We start from the raw sequence: 23,113 nt of genomic DNA on the forward strand, positions 1-23,113 counted from the left end.
AGATATGGCATTTTAAATGTATTTACAAGGAAACATGCAGGTTTTAACTTTTATATATAGTATTACTTCCAACTATGATCAATATCACACCTCTGAAACTTTTTTGCCGAAGTCATACATAAGCCCTGTTTCTGAGATGCTTTTCCGGTCTACCTCTTAATTTGTCCCCTATGTAGCCTTGATTCCCACTCCTGTCAGATGGATATAACACTGATCTCTTTCTGGTCCTCGGTTCTGTCTCCATTGGATTATTATTATTTTTTTGGCATTCTTCTTAGTGTTTGCATTGTCAAGTCACTGCCATCTCTTTATTCTTTCTGGTTAATTTTATGTATGTTCACGGCTTTCACTATTTCCTATCCAGTGATGGCTTCACAATCATGTCTCTATCCTAGGCTTTCACTTCATTCTCTACCATTTGAATTTTCCATTGCCAAGCCTACATATATGGTCAAATACAATGTTGCATTGTAAACTCATTTACATAACTTTTCTTTAAAATCTGTTCTTCTTGTATTTCTCATGCTGCTCGATGTACATGTTGGTTCTGAGAGCTCAGCCACCTGCCTAGACACATTTATGCTTTTGTCTTTGCCTTGGTCTTGTATTTCACGGTCACCTGTCCTGTGGATGCTATCTCTAGAATATCTGTTCAAAACCATCAATATTGCTCTCTTAACTAAGCATCAGGTAGTCTCTCTAGACCTGTGAGAACAAGCCTGAGATTTCTGCCTTCCAGCTGGCCCTCCTCCCCATTATTTTCCATTCTACAGGAAACTTGCTGAAAACCTTTTGGTGGCTTCATAGTATCTGTTGGAGGAGTTTGGAAAGTTTCAATTTCCCAATCAAATCTAACTAAAAGACTTATCTGTGGCCCTTAGCATCTAACATTAAGAGATTGAGATATCTTAGTCATTTAAGTTTAATCAAATCTCAGGTTTCTTCTGAAAGTGTAGGAAAGCTTGGAAATTTGGAAATCGCTAACTGAATAGTGGCTTCCCACTCAGTGAAGAATTTCCTGTCCAGGTCCCTCTTTCTTGTCCTGACTCCCATGAGCCTCCAAGTTTGTTCTTTAGCTTAGAACAGGAATCTGCCTTTCAGATCTCCTATGATAGGCTGATAGGCCCTTCTGTTAACTACCCTTTTCACAGCCCTCTTTCACCCTTTGTCCAGACATACCTAGTATCAGTGTTTGCATGTCCTTGTGTTTTAGGTCTTAATCATTTCATATATTTTTTATTTTCTTTCCTGGAATGTTTCTTCTCCTTTTATTATATGCAACATATACTACTACTCATCCTTTAGGCCAAGATCAAACATCTTCTCTTTTGTGAAGCCATTTTTTGTTTTTTACTTGATGAATTTAAATTAATTCTTCCCTTTTTTTTAACAGTATTAAAATAAATCTCCACTTTGCAGTATGAGTTCATGTTTACCATAATTATTTGTTTTCTTGCCTCTTGTCTCTTCTAGTATCATCAAAGAGTCTGTTCTATTTTTTGGGTCACTTTTAGCTATCATTCTTTTTTAAGTTATGTTTTTATTCTCTTTAAGTAGTTATATAAAGAAGTTACCATTCAGCAAATCAGTTTATAAGTATAATGCATTTTGATTGATGTCATCTCTGTCATTATTCTTTCTCATCTCTCCTAACCCAAACCCCTTCTCTTAATTTTCTTAGTTTCATAGGCTGTGGGTAGAATATTATGAATATTATCTCCTTCCCCTCCTGTCTTCATTGTTCTATATTCTTAATAATGTAATACTTGGCATCCAATGCTTTTTAATGCATTTTTTGTTAAACAAGGAAACATGAGTGAGTTAGTGAATAGTGCAGAGCCAGCTACTTGTAGTGTTATTTAGATTTCTCATCTGCTTTAGACTGAGCACAAGATACTTAATAAAAATTTCTGGCTTTATTAATAGAATTTCTTTCCTAAACTAGTAGCAGTCCTTACTTTATATCATACTTTTTATGATAAACATTATTAGTTTTATAAGTAATAACAAATAATTCTGGTCTCTAATGGTAAACTATTTTACTAACTTTAAATCTTTCTGTTTTTTCCCCCCGAAGGCAAATTCTTGGTTAGGATTCATAAAAGATATCTGCCAAAGAAAAAGAGAGAAGACAGATAAGAAGTGAGGTATTTTATGTGGGTATAATTTGGGGAGCGGAAGGGAAAAAACAAATTGTTTAAATAGGGATACAGGTTGACATATTGCAACAATCAGATGTCAAAATGAACTTTACAATTTAGGTGGGGTGGGGGGGGTGGGACCGGGAGGAATGTAGTTATGGAGATGGGAGGGAAGGGATGGTAGGGGGAAAATTTGACACACTTTGATCTTGAAGTGCACTATATCAATAGCCATATTTTAAAGAACTCCCTTCAATATATTTACTAATTAGAAGCAACCCCTCATTTTTTTTCTAGCTGTCTTCTTCCTCTCTTCATCAGAAATCTAAACCTTCTATACCAAAATTTTTATGTTTACTTTAAAGTGGAATAGTAAAATTATCTTGTTTGGTTGGGAGATTACTAGATATTTTATTTTTGAAATGATGCCTGAAGTACAACTGTAGTTCTTAGTTGAGTAAAGTGGGGTGTGGGGTTGTGAGAATGCAATCATAAGTATTTAATGCATATCCAATGAAACTAGGAAAATTGAGGGAGGGATAGGGTTGGGATTAAAGGAATGATATCAATCAAGATGTGTTATAGGACATGTTGAATGTAACTTCTTTGTACAGCTACTTGAAGATAAAACTAATAAATGAGCAAAAAAACAGTAGCTCTTTCTTGAAAAGGAATATTTCACGAATTTAGACCAGTGTCGAGTATAAATTGTATGTGGGAAACTTAAAAATAGATATTCACTTGAGTTTCAATGGTCTAATGTCTTCTAGTTTCTACCATTTTATCTCCTCAATGCTCTTTTACAAATAAAAATCACGCATTTAGTCCGCCTTGAAGTTAAATAGCAAAGAATATATTTCAGATGTTCTCTAGAGCCCTTAGTTTTTAATCTAGGATAATTTTACTTGTCCTAGAAAAATTAGGAATTAGTATTTGTAGTTATATCTATGAACTCCAATTTGAGACCCACAAGAAAAGGCCTCCATCAAATGGAATTGAATAGCTAACGTCAGAAACGTGGTATGTTAGATAGGATGCTTATTAACAGGATTTTCTTTACTAACCTGCTGTTGTCCTGTTGCCACCAGCTCATACATTGTAATCTCTTCCTAAACGTAAATTAAATTTGAATGCATCTCTCTGTTTTCTCTCAAGCTCCTATTTGTGACTAGCAGCAAAATCTTGTCTTTTGAGTATTTGAATACTACTAGACCTAAGTTTCCACAGCCACCAAATGAGTGGGGAGATCTTGGCCATATTAAGAAGGTATTACCTGCAACCTGATATAATAATGTGTGTTGGAATTTAAATAACTAAACCTGCTAGGAACCAGTAGCCCATGCCTATAATCCTAGCTACTTAGGAGGCTGAGTTTCTGAAAATCACTATTCTAGGCCAATCTGGGCAGACAAATCCTTGAGATTCTTAAATTCACTTATCTAGCAAAAAGCCAGAACTGGATGTGTAGTTCAAGTAGTACAAGGCCAACGATGAACAAAAAAAGCTAATTCAAGTCCTAGGACCAGCACAAGGAAAAAATAAATTGAATCTACTTCTTTTCTTATTTTAATATAACTATCTAGCCTTTTTTTCATTGTTCTGTTTCTTGTGTTGATATTCTACAGTCAGCTGGTTTCCATGTTATTACATCTTGGTTCCTGAGAAATAAACAAAACAGAGTTTTATAGCAGTTTGGAGTGCACTTTTCATTTACATTACTTAGCCTTTCTCATTTCTTAAAAAAAAAAAAGAAAAGAAAGCCAATTTTCTTATTGCCTGTTGCGTTTCCTTAAAAGGAAAAGGATCCCTCCTTGAAATTGTGCTCATTTTGTAATGAGTAAAATCTAAAATTAAAATTTTTGTTACTTAGCAAATGTTTGCTTTAAATACATTTTCTAAATGTTTTTTTTCTGTTAGCAGACTGAGGGGGGTTCTGAGAGAGATTTTAAGAGGACAAATATTATATTAATGTTTAATTCCTGTGGGGTGTATGATAGAAATCACCTTGTATCACTTAATGGCTCAGTTTTGAAGGTTTTATTGCTTACTCTTATCTATATGAAATAGAATGTTTCTGTCATTGTCCCTTGGGCCACCATTTATTTTGCTTGTTCATATAAGTCTGAAGTCATAGATCTGTAGAATGGAAAAGATTCATTGGATTCTTTATTCCTTTGTAAAGGAGGAAAGTATAATTGTTCCCTGTAGCAGACTGTTCAGTATTCTGTGAAAATCTTCTTTACCTTGGGAAACTACTCCATGGTCCAAAATGTTTTAAGTTTTTTTCATAACCCCATGCCTTAAAATTTTCTGTTTTTTTTTTTCAATTATCCTACAAAGTAGTCATAGGAAAGAGCTGAAGAATTGTCCTAAAAATTCAGCCTGAAGTTCTTTGTTCCTGAGATGGGAAACTTTTACTTAGTAGATCCTAGAGATGCTGGAGATAATGGAAATAAGCACAAAAGTGTACAGGGAAAATCCTCCCTTCCCTATCTGTTTGCTATTTCAGTGCTACCTTCTCTCAAGTCTCCAACCCAGGTAGCTACTCTTCTTAATTTCTTGTGTATGTTTTCAGATTCTCTTTATGTATATACAACAAATACAAATGTACACCTCCCTTTAAATAACAACAACAAAATGGTGTACCATACAACATGATGGTGTATCCTACACTTTGCTCATCTATTATCCTGTTTCTCTTGGAGAGCTTTCTACATTAATATGTGAAGAACTTCAGATTTTTGCTTTAATAGTTTAATCATGCCTCATAGCATGGAGCTATCAAATTTATTTAAATAATTACATATGACTGAGCTTTTCCTGTTTTGTTGTTGTGTTTGTGTATAATACTAAAATGAATAACTGAACTATGTAATCTCTCATGTAGATAAAAATCCTCTTCCCCTCTTTCTGCACTGCCCAGTACTGAGGCTTGAACTGAGGCCCCCTTTCTTCTTCAGCTTTTTTACTTTTACTTTTTTACCTTACTATTTGAGCCATGTCCCTACTGCAGCTTTTTTGCTAATTATTCTGGAAATGGAGTCTGAGACCTTTCTTCCTGGGCTGGCTTTGAACTCGATCTTCAAATCTTAGCATCCTGAGAAGCTAGGATTACAGATGGAATTCCAGGCATGTCGTTCTTAAGAAGTAGAATTACTTCTTTGAATGGTATGTATGTGCAATAATGATACCCCTTTCATAGTTGTCCTCAACTGGAGATGTGCTAACTTATGCTTCTGTGTCAGTGCACATATATAATCAAGCCTCAGACTTTTGGATGTATACTGGTAGTATGCAAGTTAGCTCATGTAGTTTTTATAAACTTTTATGATACATGAAATGTCTTTTGTGTTTTCAGAAACTGTTCTTATCCATTTCTTGATAATTTTTTTTTTTGGGGGGTGGGTGGAGAATGTTAAGGGTAGACCACTTTTTCACATGCTTTGATGATTAGTCCTAACAAGGACTAAGAAGGAAACTGCAAATATTTTCCCAGTTTATCACTTGTCCTTTGACTTTGTTTATTCAAAGATTAAATTTATCTTTATCTTGAATCTTTCCATTCCAAACCATTTATTTATTTATTTATTTATTTATTTATTTATTTATTTATTTATTTATTTATTTATTTATTTTTGGGTCCGGTTGTGGGGCCTGAACTCTGGGCCTGGGTGCTGTCCCTCAGCTCTTCAGCTCAAGGCTAGGGCTCTACCACTTGAGCCACAGCACCACTTCCAGCTTTTTTCTTTTTGCTTATGTGGTGCTGAGGAATCAAACCCAGGGCCTCATGCATGCAAGGCAAGAGCTCTACCACTGAGCTACCTTCCCAGCCCCAAACCTTTTATTTTTATATGATTAAAATTTGTCAGTCTCATTGAATCTTGGGAGAATAAAAAGGTTTTGTTTTTTAAAATTTTTTGTTGGTTAATTAGAGATGGAGTTTTATGGACTTTTCTGTCCAGGCTGGTTTTAAACTGTGATCCTCTAGCTCACAGTCTCTTGAGTAACTAGAGATATAGATGTGAGCCACTGGCATGTGGGTTTAAGTTAAATTTATTTATCTGTTCTATCTTTTATGACTTTACATAGGGTCTTTTTAAACTACATATTCTAACTTTTTGTTGTTTGTACATATGTTGATTCTATATTTAATTCTGTATTTAATGCTGTCTTATTAAATTCACTTCTGATTTGCAGTTCAGTTTATTTTTGCTGAATTTCTGAGATAGCGTTGCCTATAAATAGTGATGGTTTTACCTCCTTTCCAATTTTATACTTTTAACATCTTTTAATAGCCTAATTATGTTTACCATAGTACATATATTTCTCATACAATAGTGGTGTGAGTTTATTTTTAACCACTTTTTTTTGTTTTGAGCACAACTTAAAACTGTGTACTTGAAATGTGTGCTTGTGCCTAAATCATGGTGTAGTTCTTCCATGTTCTTTTAGTCTACATTTCCTGCTTCATTTTTTAAAGATACTTCACTTTTTATATTTGATTCTATCTCCTGTATTAGTTTTAGTTGTATTTCTTTGTGTTACTTTTGGTGGGCCTTATAGGGAGCACAGTATAATTCTGTAGGTTATTACAATGTACTTTCAAATACTGCCATGATACTTCAGGGACAGTAAGACATTACCTAGGGGAATTCCATTTGCTTATCTCTCACCATTTTTACCCTTGTTGTCTTATATTTTAGTCTTGCGTATGCTATGAATTTTCTGACAAATGTTTCTAAACAGTCTATTTATCTCCATATTCACTGTTATTGGAGCTTTTTTCTTCTTTGTAAATCTGTTTCTATTAGGTGTCATTTTTCTTCAGTCTAAAGAAGTGTTGTTGTATTTTTTTTAAAAAAAACATTTCTAGTTGGGCAGTTCTACAAGAGATGAATTTGCTCAGCTTTTACCTGTCTAAAAATTCCCTTTATTTATTTCATCATCATTTTTGAATGATGTACTCACGGGATATTGAATTTTAGTTTGACAGGCTTCTTCTTCCATTTATGGGCTTTCAAGATGTAATTTTTTCTTTGCCTCTTCATATGTGTTGGAATTTTTAGTATATGCTATATATTTTATATAAAATGCGGTAGAAATTTAAGTGAATAAAGTTTTATAGGGAAAAAAAATCACATACAAATCTAGAGCTTTACTCTTCTTTCTTTGAGGCCCCTGGAGTGGAGTGGCTAAGTCAGCTGACTTTTTAGTTGGGCTGTGTGAGAACTTTGTTGCAGTCTCAGTTTAATTTATATATTTTGAAGTTGGGGTTTAACTTTCACTTGTGGGAGATCTCCCCCTGCTTTACACATGATTAACTTTTGGGGTCTTGTGCAGAAGATTTTTTTGTGCTCAGTTTTGCTCCTGGCTTTTGGTAGCATGGGAGGTGTCTCTGCCTCGATACATAGACAGAGTCTTAGAAGGATGGCTGCCTTCTACACTGTGAAGACCCAGAATGCCTCAGTAGACTTCCTTCAGCCTCCTCCCAACTCCCTATACTACTCTCCTATTCCAACTCTTGGTGGATAGAATTATAGACTGTCTCAGATAGTTTCCATTGTTCTTTTGCCCTCCCACGACTAGCACTTAGCATTGGCCTCTTTTAGCTCTCTTGCTTGCAATAGGAGACCAGTATCGCTCTGTTGCTTCAGGAGCCCAGACATGTTGAAACTGGGAAGAGATAAACCCAGAGGAGCTTAGCTCTCCTAACTAAGCTCTGAGCACTTAGTGATGATGAACACATTGATTGGTGGGCCTTATAGCTCATTCTATGACTCAGGCCTTTTGAAATCTTACCTTGTGCCAGTCCAGAAGTTCGTATGGTTTCTTCCTATACATTATTTATGGAGGACTCCCCCTTAGACCAGAAGTGAGAGAAGTTACATGCTCCCCCCACTCCACTTTTTTTTTAGTTTTATTTTATCTTTAAATTGTTATACAAAGGAGTTGCCATTCAACAAAATCGTCTATGAATACAGTGCATCCTGATCAGTGTCACAACTTTCACCATTATCCCGTTCCTCCCAATCACACCCCTTCCCTTAATTCTTAATTTTGTAGAATGAGTTGACTCTTCCACTCTTCATTCATCTACTCCCCTTCTCTTGTCCTCACCCCTCCCTGTCCCAGTGCCTGACTGTTAGCCTTTCTAAGAAATTATATCATTTTAGTTATTTCCTGAATTTACCACATTTTGGTTAATACATTTGTGTACACTTGATACTTAATATATTTGATACTACACCGAAAGTGTGTTTATATATATATATATATATATATATATATAAATTAATTCTAGCTTCCACATTTAAGAGAAAACATATGACCGTTGCCTCTCTTGACTTGACTTCACATGATTTTTTAGATCTCTTTTCTTTTTGAAACGTTCATGACTTTCTGGAATATACTTCATTTAAGTGTTTGTGTTATTAGCTTTCTGTATTTGTAGCTTCTCCAGCTACAAATGGTTTTTTAAGGGGAAAACAGTGGTCTCCTGTGATTTTTTCCCCCCCCTGTCCTTTAGGAAGCAGAAGGCCTGTGTTACTCTTTATCTAGCCTACCATCTTTGCTTCTCTGAGCAAATCTTGTCTAAAGGGACTTCTTTCTTCCAGCAGCTGCCTTACATCTATCCCACACTTGTTATTTCAAAGAATAACGATTTTGTGCTTCAGAGTGAGATCTTCATCTTTAGGAAGCTCAGGTATTGTTGAGTACTCTGGCCATCTTTCATGCTTCTTGTCATCTTCACCAGGTGGCTTCTGCCTCATTGCCTCAACTTTTGGATGCTTCTTTATAAATTATAGGCTCTATTTATACCTAAAATGGAGAATTCAAGGTTTTTTTTGTCCTTGTGTTTACCTACCCATCCTATTCCAAAGGGCTTCTGGGTAACTCACTAACATTGCATATTGTGTGTCCCACTTAGTCATTACCAAAAAGTTTCCTTGTTATTGCATTTAGTCAAGTATGCAGGCTGAGATTTGGAAAGACTCTTCGTAGTTCCACAGATGGTAAAGGGCAAACCTGGGATTTGAATCATAGTTTAACTCATACTATTAGAGAACGCAGATAGTTAAGCCCTGTGTCTCTTCGGCTTTTCTGTTGTATGACTGAATCTTTAAAGCTTGGGATAATGTACATAACTGTTTTCTAGAGAAAAGGACAGAGCAAAAGGATGAGTGGGAACCTAGATTCTCAGAATGTATTGAGGCTCAAAGCAGAGGGATTCAAGCTCAGATAGCAACAAAAGGAAGAAAAAGGAAAGAGGCCAAAAATGGGAGGCAAAATGGAGTCTCTAGAGCCAAGAGGAACTGGAATAGAACAGCTATGTATGTGTTCTTTCAAGTCATGAGGGTTTGGGTGATCACTGAGGTCAGAGAAAAGTAGCAGTGATGGACCTGAAGCTAAGGCACTGAAGAGGTAGTTCCACAGTTAAACTATACTAACCTTGCTGGCTTTCTCAATAATAATTATTGTCAGAGCAGGGGTGTTCCTTAAATTTCTGATATGTTATGTGCTATAAATTTTTATTTCAGGTAGCTCTGAAGCACATAGGGTTTGCAATCAAGCTCAGAATTTGAATCCACACTGATTAAATGCCCAAATCTGATGTCTTTGTACTTCAGTATATTATTTCTTCAAATTTAAAAGTGATGGAAACTGGCTTTAAAGATCAAATAAAAATTAAAGTAAATCAGGGGAGTGTAGCTCAGTAGAAGAGCATTTGCCTAGCATGTTCTAGGCCCTAGGTTTGATCATCAGACTAGCAAAAAAAAGTCTTAATGTGGGTGAGTGTGTGTGTGTGTGTGTGTGTGTGTGTGTGTGTGTGTGTGTGTGTGTGTGTGTGTGTGTGTGTGTGTGTGTGTGTAATATGAAACATTTGGAGCAGAAATAAAGAACAGAAAAAAATGGCCTCCTTAAGTTTACATATTAAGAATTAAAGTTTTGGGGTCCATGCTAGATTCTGGAAAATCTTTCCATTTCTGCATCCAATTGGGATTACTATGCCTAAAGATAATCCAGAGAAAATGCTTGGGCTGTGATCTCAGATGATTAAAGAGTTAGAAAATTATAAAGATGAAGAAAGGACTTAGGATCATATTTTCCTGAATGGAAAGTTGTAGAGTTGCTAAGTGTCTTCAAGTCAGTGAAGAGCTATTATGTCAAGTATGGTCAGCAGCTGTTTGTGGGTCTTTACTGTATATGTAACTGTTGTACCAAGTGCAATGTAGGAAGGTAATTCCTGACAATAACCTGTGACTGTTGGTAAGCTTCTTCGTGAAAGTTCAGAGACCCCCTTCTCTAAGGTCTTTTTAAGATATAGTACAAGTGTATGATGATGTAAGGAAGCAAGGCACACTAGAGGACTCTCAAGGTCCCTTTTAGCCCTGAGGTCCTATTATTATAGTATATTTATAGAGCACTAGAATTGGCTATGTTCTTTTCAGAAACCAGAATTATACTCAGTCCCTGTCCAGTACTATCACAGTCAAAATTAGACAGATCAGGATCACCTTTGTTGCCAAGCCAAGTTAAAGTATAGTGGGCATTTATGTAACTATCTGAAAGTATGTGTTCTTTTTCAAGAACATTAGTGAATGACTGAAAAGCCTGGTAAAGGTGTTTGATTAGTGCTACAATGCTCCAGTGAGATTTGTGTTAGCATCCTCCAGGAACGTTAAAATAAAGCATTTATTATTATGTGGTAAACAATCTACTTTAGAATTACTAGCCTTATAATATTTAATATAAAGTAAATGGAAGGAAAAAAGAGAATTTCAGTTTATTTGCCAAGTTGCTTCCAATGGCATTTTATATTCTTGGGGGGGGGGGGCTGAGGAATTTATAGGGCCTGAACTCTGGGCCTGGTGCTGCCCCTCAGCTTATCAGCTCAAGGCTAGTGCTCTGCAACTTGAGCCAAAGCACCACTTCCAGATTTTTCTGCTTATGTGGTGCTGAGGAATCGAACCCAGGGCCTCATGCCTGCAAGGCAACCACTCTACCACTGAGCTACCTTCCCAGCCCTATATTCTTTTTTTTATATGTTTATTTTATTGAAAAAATACTGTTCAGAGGGGTTATAGTTACATGAGTAAGGTAATGAGTACACTTCCCATCGAGCATTGTTACCTCTTCCTTTGTTTTTGTGTTCTTATTGTGAGTAGATAACTTGATTTTTCTGCCTCTGGATAATTTGAAATGCATACTAATGGATTGACTAAAAAGTGAAATTATCTTGCTGATTTAAAACTTCAAATAAAGTTCCATATTTTTATTAGAAAAATATTACAGTATGCAGATAAAAATAATTTGGGCTGTGTTTCTATTTAACAGTAACGTTACTATTATTAACCAGATCAGGGTTTTATTTGATATTTAGCCAGTTTCAAATAGTTGTTTGTTGAAAATCAGCTAACCAGGAATATTTCTCTTTTTTCACTAGTATTTTCTTTGTTTTGTATGTCAGTATGTGGCTAGAGCCTTGCACTCTCACTCAGCCATGTCACTAATTCTGGCTTTTTTCTGGTTAATAGAAGATAAGTATCATGAATCTGTTTTCATGGGCTGAGTTCTGAGATCCTCAGATTTCAGCCTCCTGAATAGTTAGGATTATAGGCATGAGCCAGCAGTGCCTAACTTATTTTTCCACTTTTAATCATTTAAAATTTTGTATTTGGAAGTAATTTTAACTTTTCAAAAAGGTTTGAAGGATTGTCCAAAGACCATGCATGCATACTTTATATGAATTTAGGCATTGTTAACATTTTGCTCCATTTGTTGGGCCATTTCAGCCATTTTTCTTTTTGTACACACACACAAACACACACATACATTTTTAACTATTTAAGTCATTTGTTTATATCACGTATCTTTCTTTTCAGGCTTTAAAAGTAATTTTTATCACTCTTCCAAGTAAAAGTAACTTTTCTCATTTACTAAAATGCAGAGGTAATTTAAAGTATTCTATTTTACTTTGCTTTTATTTTATCATGTGTTTTAGTTATCATTGGGAAGTCGATCGTATACCCCTGTATACGATAAGTTTTGCTGTTCTTTAATACATTCAGCCTTAAGTCTTATCAGTAAGTGTTGCTGCAACACCTAATGTCATGGTTTCGGTATGGTGACATATTACAGAATTTTGCAAAGTGCTTAATTTCTTATTACATAATTTTAATGGAAGAAGATCCATTTTTGAGATGTCTTCAGAATGTGTTATTTTTGCTCCAACAACTTAATACAAATAAGTTTCTTTTCAATGAATTCATATGGGTTCCCTTGAAATGGTTGGCTTGTAAGTATACTTTATATTTGATCTTCATGGAGACCTGTATTGTCAGACATACACATTTGCTTATTGCTTTTACTGTAATTAATTTCTGACATTAATACATTAATACCAATTTGAATAGATCCACCTAACATATCCTTGCAAATAATCTGAGACATGGTGTAACTGAGGTCAATTCACTAAGATTTTTGTCGTGTGTGTGTGTGTGTGAAACATGGTATAACTGAGGTCAATTTGCTAAGATTTTTGTTGTGTGTGTGTGTGAAACATGGTATAACTGAGGTCAATTTGCTAAGATTTTTGTCGTGTGTGTGTGTGTGTGTGTGTGTGTGTGTGTGTGTGTGTGTGTGTGTGTGTGTGTGTGTGTGTGTGTGTGTGTGTGTGTGTGTGTGTGTGTGTGTGTGTGTGTGTGTGTGTGTGTGTGTGTCCGTCCCAGCCAGAGCCAACAATGGTCTTACTACCTAGATTGTTTTTTGGGCAGAGGCATGACACACATTCCTGGAAGAACCATAGACAAGACTCTCAGAATGCTACACAATGTCACCTTATTCCTGTAGCCACTGAATTTTGACTTTGAACTTTATTAGCTAGTCCCATTTCCTTTGATAACATTTAATTCCTGCTTCTTGTCTTCCTGTATACTTATTAGTTTTAAGCATACGGTATGCTTGCTTGATGTTAGACTACTGCCAGAAAATAGACAGTATTAGTTCCAAGAATACCTTTCTTTCTGAAGCACCCACATGCAGGATGTACAATCTATAATAATTCTTATTCATTTGAAATACAGCAATTGGTTCTTGTCAGTGGAGGATAGGTTTGTTGTTTTAAATTGCTGGGTTTTGTTTTTGTTGGCATGTTCCCCAATACAAATTGAATGGCTGACAAACATCTATTTGTATGACAGTTCAATCTAGATAAGTGCCCTCTGTTGCCTAACAGTACAATTTGGGGTCTCAGAGATAAAAGCAACCTGAATGCCAGGCTTGTTGCAGAGCTTCTTCGTGCAGATAACAGAGGTAATCCATATTCCTCAGGTCCACAAATCAGACAAACAAAGAGGAAATATGCATGCACGTCATTTTGTTTGAAATGGTGGTCTTTTAGCTTCTACGTAATAGAAAATAGAAATATCTAGCTTATGAGAACAAGAAAAATAGCCGAATGAGATGTAACTAGATTTGAAATTAAAGACAAATGTGGTAGTGACTTAGAAAGTTAGAGAGCTGTGTTGCTTAGCATTTTGCCGTAGTATAGTGGCTTTGGTTGAGTGAATCGGCTTTCCATTTAAACATTCCTATCTGAAATAAGTTATAACTTTAGGCAATGGTTCTTCTATAGCTTTGATATTCTGTTGAGATAGGGTTGAAGAGGTCTCAGTTTTTTTCCACTCAAGATGAGGAACTAAGACTTTGCACCTATTGGCTTACCTCTGCCAAAATACACGTCTTTCTACACAAGAAGCTCCTAGATATAATTTATACATAAAAAGACTGAAATACACAATCACAATTACAAGGAAATAACTGGACTAGTATATAAGGTTACAAACATCCTGTAAATAGGTCCAAGGATCCCAGGTGTAAAAAGTCCAAAAATAAAGGTTTAATTGATAGAGTCTGCTGCTTAATTTGATTTGAGCTATAAAGGAGAGAAAAATAATTTTCAAGCATAATGTACATAGTAACACTATCCATCAAATTAGGAAAATTGGAGGAGGAGAGTAGATAGAAGAAAGATTATATTCTATGTTGTCTGTATTAGGTGTGAGATGCCAGTAGGCTATGATGTCCAGGAGCGGTTGGATTTGTAGGTGGAATATGCAGAAATATCTTATCACCTTCTCAATGGTAGTTAGAATGATGAGGTTACTCACATGATTAAGAAGAAGGCTAAGGATGGAAACCTAGAGGAAGACCAGTACTTTTATCGGCAGACTGTGAAAGAAGTTATAATGGGGGTGACAGAGGAGAATAGGGAATTCTAAGGGAGGTTGATGATAGCAAGGGGTCAGGTGAAGAACAGGACTGAAAAGTGGTCACTGGAGCCAAAGTTGGAAAGATTTAAGAAGCAAAATGAATGAATGAAGTAGCATATGATAATAACTCAAAGTATAAACACAGACCCATAGTCCATAGAAATCATTGAGTGAATAATGATTGAATAGGCAAACCTATCATGTAGAAGAATGCCAAATAATAGATGTAGGTGTTCTGCCTTCATTGAGAAGAAGTATACCTGCTTAGTCATTAAACATGAGCTCTGTGGAGTGAGAACAGTGTGAAAAAAAGGAAAAGAACAACTTTTCATTGGCTCAACCAAGCAATCAAATTGTCAACAGTGATCACTGCTGCTAACAGGTACCCTTGATGCGATGTGATAAAATGACACTTTTCCTTGCAGTTTAACTCCCCAAAACTTAATTCCGGACCATTCATGAGAAAAATATCAGACAAATTCCAATTGAAGGGCATTACAAAATCGCTGGTCACTGCGCCTCAAAAATGTCAAGCCCAGCTAAACACCAGTGGCTCCTGCCTTTGATCCTAGCAACTCAGGAGACTAAGATCTGGAGGACTGTGGTTCAAAGCCAGCGTAGGCAGAAAAGACTCCATCTTCAAATAATAGGCAAGAAGCCAGATTGGAGATATGGCTCAAGTGGTAGAACTCCAGCCTTGGTAGTGCAAGGACTTGAGTTCAAACTTCAGCACTACTACCAAGAGTTTTAAAAAAAGAAAAACAAGTTCACAAAAACAGGAAAATCTGAGAAACTGTCACCAGCCAAGAGAAGACTGGATTCCAGAAAGAGGCCTGACTCCTAAACATAATGTGAAATCTTGGAGGGGATCCTGTAACATTAAACAGAAAATCAAACAAAAAATACCTTAGTTAAAAACAAAAGAAATCTAAGAAAAGAATGGATTTGAATTTTAAGCAATTTATGATCACAAACTATTCATTAATTGTGACAAGCTATAACTTATGTGTGAACAACTATTAAATTAAAAGTTCACTCTAGCCTTGAGCTAAGAAGCTCAGGGACAGTGCCCAAGACTGCCTCAGATCTGCAAAGAGAGAGGGGAGAGCAGGGGTGGGGGCGGGAGGGATTGAGGGAGGGAGAGGAAAAGGAATCTTTTTGTTGTTTTGGCAGTATTGAACTTTGAAGTCAGAGCCTTGTGCTTGCTAGGCAGACTTTCCACAATTTGAGCCACACTTCCACAGCCCTGTATTGTTGTTGTTTTTTTGTTTTTGTTTTTTACTGTAGTTATTTTTCCAATACGGTCTCATGTTTTTGTCCTCAAATCACAATCTTCCCACCTATGCCTCCTGCATAGCTGAGATTACAGGCGCATACCAACACAATCAGCTTCTTAATTTAGATGGGGCCTCGCTCAGATTTTTGCCCAAGCTGGCCTCAAACTCTGATCCTCTCAGTCTTGATTACAGGGCTGTTACCCAGCTCCAAAATGGAAACTCTTCCAGGAAGAACATGTTTAGAGTCCGATATGAATATTTACACTGGCTTTATTGTTTTTTGTTTTGGTTCATCCTAGTATAGAAGTAGCCGCCGGGCGCTGGTGGCTCACACCTGTAATCCTAGCTACTCAGGAGGCTGAGATCTGAGGATCGCGGTTCAAAGCCAGCCCGGGCAGGAGAGACCGTGAGACTCCTATCTCCAATAAACCACCAGAAAACTGGAAGTGGCGCTGTAGCTCAAGTGGTAGAGCGCTCGCCTTGAGCTGAAGAGCTGAGGGACAGCGCCCAGGCCCAGAGTTCAAGCCCCACGACCAACCAAAAAGATAAAAAAAGAAGTAGCCTTAAAAATGTTTTCATAGAAAGTTTTTGCTTAAATGGTCTTCTTATATTTCCTAACCATCATAGCTTTACTAGCTACATCTATAATGATTAAGAGATATCATACATCTCTGAATTATGAATACTATAAGCTCAGTAGAGAGAGAGAGAGAGAGAGAGAGAGAGAGAGAGAGAGAGAGAGAGAGAGAGAGAGAGGAGAGAGGAGAGAGAGAGATGTATCCCAGCATAGGCTTTAATAGAAACTCCAGAAAAAAACACAACATTCTATTAGAGGACATTTACAATCTTAACTTTTAGAGTAACTTCACAGGAAATCAATCAGCAGATCCAGTGGATAATCAGGAAGTTCTGAACAAATCTTAACCCATATAGCCCTCCTTGGGGTCATGTGGGTAGATTACTGCTGCTTTACAGCATAGCCTGTGAAAATTCATTTTGACAAATATCTAATACCCATAGGTGTGGCTGACACCCTCTGAACTCTGTCATTGTATTCTATCTAATAAAACATTTCACCATAAGCATTTGTCATCCTTGAAGTTTAAAAGCTGTTGTTCTTAATATTTCAAATATCAACAATACATGAAGGTTTATTTAGTAGTAGTAGTAGTAGTAGTAGTAGTAGTAGTAGTAGTAGTAGTAGTAGTAGTTATAAGGGTGACCAGAAACAAAGTGGACTTTGTAGCCTCTGTTGAGTTCAGAGAGCCAGGTGAACAGCACAGTCAACTTTGGCTCTGGGGGATGAAAGTAAGGTGACCTTGGTCGTGGTAGTTGTGCAGTCAAATGAAAAAGAATGGCAGTGTTGGGAAGCAGGTCTGTCCTTGTTCTGCCTGGTCTTTCTAAACTCTGTGGCCTTTACAATTGTGTGAATTAATTATATAAATTTATATTTTCTGCTTCACTAGTTCAAATGAAGCATCTGTTGCATTGTACTCATTTACTAGAGTGTAATTTTCCAAGTACTCATTTTCCAGAGTGTCATTTCCAGTTAGAATGTGTAGGACATTTCTGTATCATTAACAAAATAATAAACATTTTGATTATCCCAAGTAGTCTGTGGATTCATGTTATTTTACATCCAGAAAGACTCTGAGGCATTAGACTTCCTCCACTGCACACTTGCACTATTCCAGATGCAGACAACATCTGGGCATTCTGTCATGAGCTGATTTTCTGAATGAAGTAACTTAATTGTTGATTGACAAGCTAGCATGACTTAAGACACAGCCACAATGTTTCCAAGAACAGTGTCAAAAGTCATAAACTGTAAGCATATGTAAGCAAATAGGGCCTAGGTACTAGCTAACTCAGGTTGCATTCCGAAACACTAATGGTAAACTTAACTTTTAGGCTGTAGTTTAGAAATGCTGGAAGGGGAAATGAGGAAGTGCACTTACTTGATTTTTAGGCTGTCTGTTTTGCTAATCATTAAATGATGGAGCAGCAATGTGGTCAGAGTCCCTAGTCTAAATAAAAGCCTGTTCTAGCATTGAGAGGCAGAAATGGAGATCTTTTTCCATATGGATTGCATATGGGTTTGTGTGAGTCGATCTGAGTATACCCACATGTATTGCCTCATGACATCTGTATAAATATTCACATGTCCTATTAAAGTTCAATTGTAAAAATTAATTAAGAAATATGGGATAATTTATCTTACTATTTATAGCCAAAAGATAAATATCGATTTCAAACATGTCAAATGTGTTTGAAAATACAAACGAAAGTAATAAATGAGACTGATCATGATGAAATGACCAAACTTTTTTTCTTTTTAATTTGTATCTCTTCTCTTAGTGTTACCTACTGAATGTTCTTATGGTAATCTACCTTCTAAGTGTGGTGATAGTCTAGCATCAGGGCATGTAATGTATTCTTTCTGGTGGCTTGCATATGGCCTGTTGGCCATGAGTTTATAACAGATAGAAAGTATACTTTCCCTTCATTAATGCTGCATTATAGGCAACATATATACTTCCCAGTGAATGAGCTTGACCTTCAGCTCTAAACAGCCCTTTGAGCCAGAACAAGCCATGTTCAGTGGAATGATTGCTTAGACGAAACAGATTAGAACCTATTTACTTTCTCTGATAATATTAAAGAAATAATGCAGTAAAAATTTTTACTTTTTGGATATCATCCAGAAATTGCAACACCATAAAATAAGTAGAATGGGACAGAACAATGCTAACAAATCACTGGGTTATAAAATAACATGGACTTTTAAAAACTACTTTTGATGTATGTTGGCAAGTTTTGTTTTGTTTTGTTTTGTTTTAAGGATGCACTGATTGAATTCCTAACCAGGTGTGTGCTAACAGTTAGATGTTCTCACTCTGAATAACGATCATGGCAAGGTGCTAGGAAAGGTTTTCATTTGTTTATAAGATTTAAATTCTTGCAACAGTCCCAGAAAATAAGTATAATACCATTATTTTTTGAGATGAGAAATTGATATTTGACCAAGATCATATGCTGGATTGTGGTCTCTGTTCTTTTCATTCAATGCCTTGTGCTTTTTTTTTTTTTTTTTTTTGTCATAACTGCTTTTCACAGATCAAACATTTACCTAACAGTGTACTTATTTTTCCTATAGTACAATAGGTTTTAACCTTCTATTGTTTTTTGCTAGAAATCACTACTTTTCCTCCAAAATGTATGTTTCTTGTCCTGGAGTTGTTCTTTTTGAGTCCTGCTGCAGAGGTAGCATGTAGCTAAAAAGCTGAAACCAGGCATTGAGCAATAGAAACCAGGTTAAAGATGCACTACTCGGTGACAGAGAAAGATACATTTTTTAAAATTGCTGTCTGGCTATTATGTGCTGTGGTATTATCTAATTAGAACCAGATAAATTTAAGAACTGAATGCCAGCAATTAAATGGCTAGCTAATAAATATAATTTCATGGTATACTATAGATATCCCAAAGTGTTAATTATAACAGGAGCAGTTAAATTCTTTGGCTATGAAAGCAGAGCAGTTTAATACATGCATCACCTGGTAACCTTGGGCATTATTAAATATGTGGAAACTGCAAAACATGGTAGGAGTTGTGGAAAAGTCTGGCCAGACTGGTTAATTTGTTTTAGAACTATGGAGAAATCTATTAACTATTTCTTCTGTAGACCAATTTGATTAGGAAGTAGGACAAGCTGTTCTTTCATTACTTCCCAAAGCCACACTGCACTTTGTATCAATTGTTTGGCTGTCTGCATTGCATAGATTAGAATAAAGGGCTTCTTAGTGTTTGTGAATGTTGCGAATTGCTGATTAGTAATTAAAGTACTGAATGAAGGAAATTAGGCCAAGATTGAATGGAAGGAAAAAGTCTTAATTCTGTGATACAGATGTTAGAAATAGATTGTCTTGCGCAGACCATTCAGTGTACGTTGTACAACACCATGGAATATTTACTTCCCATGTAAAATCCAAGTGAAACGCTTAGAGATGGTTTTCCCTCCCGTGCCTTGTGATGTAGCTGTATGGGTATTAATTTAGTGAAATATCCTGTCTGCCAGGTGTGGGAACTAGCTGATTTTTATTGTAATACCAGATCATTACTTAATTTATATGCAACAGAGAACAGCACATGGAAAGCATTATAAATCTATTTACAATGTGGCTGGTCTGATGATAACATTGTATTAAATTCCCAGGTGAGGCAATTTAAGCAATTGCTTTGCCATGTGCACGCCATGGAAATTAAATTCTCATATACGCTTTAGTAATAAACCAACTTCATTGTTATGTTTTCGCTGGTTCTGGCTACATACACTATATTTGACATATAGAGACTCATAGAAGGCAGTACCAGAGATCACCATTTTTAATTAGTTTAAGCTAAGTTAATTTGTTTTGTTCCAAGTTAGCAGTGCCTGCCCATGAACACATTTGCTTAGTTGGGAAATGTTAAAGCTCAGGTCAAGTAGATAGACAATTTCAACAACTTTCCAGACAGAATTGAACAATTGGGTATGTTTGAACTTGGTGTTAAGAAAATCAGCCAATCAGTTTGCAAACATCCTGTTCCTATTCCAAGTGAAAAATTGAAAGTCTTTGAGTTTGAAATCTTGCTTTCATAACCAGACTCACTTTTTGTCATCATTTTAAAGTGACTATTGAAACTTTATGTCCCTAACTTGTTAGAAGTAACAAGCAATTGTTAATTTTTCATATTTTTTCTTCATACCTGACCTGAAGTTTTCTGTCTAGCGGTGTCTAGTTCATTGAAGTATGTATAAGTTAGAAGGAATAAGCTTTGTATAAGCACACAACTGAAACTGAGGAATGTTCTTGTATTTAACACTGAGTGTGCATGTGCGTGTGTGTGTGTGTGTGTGTGTATGTGTGTGTGTGTGTGTGTAATTTTGAAGCTATTCCACCCTTTCAGCGTAGACCAGAAATTGCAGTAGATTACAAACTGCAGAGAGCTTCTGTCTTCTCCACAGCCACATATAAAGCACCAGTAGGCAGTGGTAACTGACAACTAAGACTAAAAATGTTGACAATTTCTTGATTTGCCTGGTTAGCTTATGTATAGAAGTCATTAACTATTTATAAAATGCATTATGAATTGGGTTCCTTCAAACTGTAGCTGAATGTGTGACATTTCAGCTCAAATTCTCATGCCTGCATTTGGCTAAAGTACAGATTTTATACTGTTCATAATCAAAAATATTTTAGTTATAATTATAAAGAGGTTTCAGTTTCATTAACTTTGAATCCTCATTTAAAATATTATGTAGGTAGTAATGATCCTAACAGGAGCATTTTTAAACATTCTATAAAGATAATTTCTTGATGTTTGGAGGAAAATTATTCATAAAACAGTATTTTTTAATTTTTGGTTTTCAATTTGTTTAGTGATGATATCTTGCTGTCCTAATTATGGCTGATTACATGCCATCAGCTTACTTAAAATTTCAGATGTTCAGAAATTATGAGAAGATATCTAAGTTGGACATCTAAATATAATTCTTAGTAAAACAATATCTTGGTTTGTCTTATTAAAAGAAAACTCAAGTGTAAAGAGTTCTGTGTTCAGCTCATGGGGAACTATTTCTGATATTTGAAATGTTAGTCTTTTCATTCCTTAAGTTAGCTTCTCTGAGACCACTTTGTGAAACTCAGCATATCATTTGCTTAATTAACATCCAGAACAGCCATCCAAATGACCAGTTTTTACCATTCCAATGCTGAAGAATGACATTTATAGAGACCACCCTTTGACTGTGGATAAATCTTTAGTTCTCCTCTATTGCTGAGCACATATACTCTTTAATTGCTGGTTTTCAAAAACAGTGCGTTCTAACCAAAACAAGATTAGATACTTAGGGATCCACACTTATAATTTTCTTCTTCTTTTGAAGCACACAAAGTCAAAATAAGATTATAATGTAATTGAATAATCTATGCCAATTTGTTGGTATTTTGGTGAAAAAGGGAAAAACAAAAACAATCTCTGTATGATATTCTTGCATACTGTGGAATGTTTTAGTCCCCCATAGTGTTGAGATGAATAATTAAAAAGGCAGCTCTGATACCACAGCCTATTTGAAGGTTCTCATTTCCTTTAAAGCTGTAAAATACTTTTGCTTGAAATTGCTATATAGTTTGAAATTACTATAGTGGGGAATCTCCAAATGGACAAAAGAAAGCTTTGGGTTGAATTAAATATTGTACTAAGACCCCAGAGTGGACTGTCTTTATAATTTAGATTTACAAATACAATTATGTGTGAAATCAGTAGAAATAGATAACAGTAGCTTCAGTAGATACAATGAGCAAAAAAGCAAGCTTAGCATATGCTGTTCGTAATGATAAAATGTTCAGTGTGAATGGGTTGTATCACTCCTGAATTTCAAGAGATCTGATGGGATGTCTTTTTAGACCTTGGGCTAATGAGTTGGCTTCTCCAATCTGTCCCTTTGTCTGCAAATTGCTGTAATTTTATTTACCTACTTCTAGACTTATTGCAGTTGCTAAAGTACATATTAGTGGAAAGAAAGTATGGCTTTTTAGAGACCTGGGCAAGAAAGGGAAGCCACAATCTATACTGAAACACTTTGCCCTTTCTTGTGCCTTTTTCCCTGAGTCTATCCAGAGGGTGAAATTATAGGGAGGAATTTTTATGAAGTAGAAGGAGCACTTAGCTGTGAGTCAGGAGTCCAATGCTCTAATCTCAATTCAAGCAAAATTACCTTTAGAATTCTATGAAACTTGTTTTTCTAGAAAAGGGAGGTAATAGTTATGTAGATTAATATATTTTTATTCTATTAGGCTTAAAAAAAAAAAACCTGGGTTCTGCCAGAGCCCTAAGTGCTAAGTCTTCAAATATGTGAAGTGTACTAAATTCTCTCTTATGTGTCACTCTTGGGAGAACTAGGAAAATAGTTGCAGAAGTAATTTTCTGTGATTTGTAGTTCAGATAAAGAACCTCAGTTGAGAAAGACTACCTCTTTAAAATGATCTAAAGTTTATTGGTTGTTCTTATTTAAATTCCTTTTAAATTCTAATACAATATGATTTTATGCTTAAAGTTTTATGATCTAGGTTCAAACAGAGTTAATCATTGACTCACCTAAAAATCTAATTAAAATGTTATTGTTGATTTTTGCTCATGGATTATGGATACTTCTTGTTAGATCACAGTTAAAGAGGTAAGAAGTTCAAGACCCACACTGTAGATCCCAGATCAGAAAGAGATTATTCTTTCCTACCTGTCATTTTCTAACTGACCATTTTTATTGAGTTGAGAAGCTGAAAGGGCACAAAGTACCTTATAAATCTAAATTGGGTCTGAAATAATCAAGATAGAGTTGGAACTGAATATCAGACTTTAGTTGCACCACTAGTTTTCAGAG

The 23,113-nt window shown here is 35.8% G+C and overlaps 1 protein-coding gene across 4 annotated transcripts in view; it reads left to right on the forward strand.

The window, feature by feature from the left end:
- Positions 1-23,113, forward strand: part of Vti1a (vesicle transport through interaction with t-SNAREs 1A) — a 329,910-nt gene that overhangs the window by 44,306 nt on the left and 262,491 nt on the right. The window lies entirely within an intron of this gene.

This window comes from Dipodomys merriami, unplaced genomic scaffold (genome assembly GCF_024711535.1).
Source record: "Dipodomys merriami isolate MVZ:Mamm:240054 unplaced genomic scaffold, mDipMer1.0.p SCAF_35, whole genome shotgun sequence".
Taxonomy (NCBI): domain Eukaryota; kingdom Metazoa; phylum Chordata; class Mammalia; order Rodentia; family Heteromyidae; genus Dipodomys; species Dipodomys merriami.